Source organism: Diaphorina citri, unplaced genomic scaffold (genome assembly GCF_000475195.1).
Source record: "Diaphorina citri unplaced genomic scaffold, Diaci psyllid genome assembly version 1.1 scaffold2024, whole genome shotgun sequence".
NCBI lineage: Eukaryota > Metazoa > Arthropoda > Insecta > Hemiptera > Psyllidae > Diaphorina > Diaphorina citri.
Genome location: NW_007379450.1, coordinates 1 through 1,551, shown reverse-complemented (window position 1 = coordinate 1,551; position 1,551 = coordinate 1). Strand labels below are relative to the sequence as shown.

General features: G+C 36.6%; 1 long non-coding RNA gene across 1 annotated transcript in view; it reads right to left on the bottom strand.

The window, feature by feature from the left end:
* Positions 1-1,551, bottom strand: part of LOC103517967 — a 10,289-nt gene extending 8,738 nt beyond the window's left edge. Inside the window, exon 1 of the long non-coding RNA XR_541830.3 lies at positions 1,451-1,551. This is a non-coding gene — a long non-coding RNA (uncharacterized LOC103517967). The remainder of the gene's footprint in view (positions 1-1,450) is intronic.

Sequence of the window (1,551 nt, the reverse complement as noted above, 5' to 3'; positions counted from 1 at the left end):
CTTTGAAAGAGGAATATCCTGGTTCAATTCCCAAGTGAGTCAAAACTTTGATATACATATCATGTATTAACTACCTATTAAGGAGCGTGGTAGCGCTCCGCCCCGCCAAGTCAAGAAAGTTTGACCGCTTCATGACTTATATTTATTATCAACCTATTCAAGACTCTGAAATCTGAGTTGATACATAGGTACCTACCTAAATACTGAATATGCTTACTTTTGAAGCAACTACGTGGGTACCTATTTAAAAATTAGGTTCATTTATTTTTCTAAATGTTTATGAACTTAGATGGGTAAGTACTTACAGCAAAAAATAGTGATATCCCCCCCAAAAAACACTTCGTGTTAAAAAATTAACGTCAAGAGTTACCCTCCACAAAAAAGTACTGATATAAAAAAAGACGTCAATGTGGGACCTCCCTTCTACATTAGCTCTTCTAAAGAAAATAATAATTTTCCATCACTCCTACATCAATTTACCTTGCTGTTGAACCATTGATCCCGGATTACGAAACCTAGATCTTGACCGCAGTGTACATCAGTTTATCTTGCTGTTGAACCATTATTCCCGGATTACGAAACCTAGATCTTGACCGCAGTGTACATCAGTTTATCTTGCTGTTGAACCATTATTCCCGGATTACGAAACCTAGATCTTGACCGCAGTGTACATCAGTTTATCTTGCTGTTGAACCATTATTCCCGGATTACGAAACCTAGATCTTGACCGCAGTGTACATCAGTTTATCTTGCTGTTGAACCATTATTCCCGGATTACGAAACCTAGATCTTGACCGCAGTGTACATCAGTTTATCTTGCTGTTGAACCATTATTCCCGGATTACGAAACCTAGATCTTGACCGCAGTGTACATCAGTTTATCTTGCTGTTGAACCATTATTCCCGGATTACGAAACCTAGATCTTGACCGCAGTACACTAATGAAGATAACAATGTTAATTTTTTTGTAATTTTCATCAGTGCACTGCGGTCAAGATTTAGGTTTCGTAATCCGGGATCAATGGTTCAACAGCAAGGTAAATTGATGTAGGAGTGATGGAAAATTATTATTTTCTTTAGAAGAGCTAATGTAGAAGGGAGGTCCCACATTGACGTCTTTTTTTTATATCAGTACTTTTTTGTGGAGGGTAACTCTTGACGTTAATTTTTTAACACGAAGTGTTTTTTTTTTTGGGGGGTAGGATTAACCCTAACAAACTAATAGAAAAACCTCCACATAATTTGAAATAAAGGTAAAGGTGAAAAAAAAAAAAAAAAAAAAAACAAAAATTTGCTACCCAAGAGAGACACATATGTATTCAAGGAAGTAAATGGAATGAATTTTACTAGCTTTACAGAAATTGATTCTTGTACACAAAACCTAGTAGGGAATAAATTCTTGCATTTTTTCTTCTCTCAACCAGAAGAGAAAAGGCCTGGAAAAACTTACTGATTCTTGGGTAGTTGACAACATAGAAGAACAAACTCAATCCAAACAGCACATGCAGGGTTCCGGCCATGTTGGATTTCTTGGGCAGAATGTATTTGTGG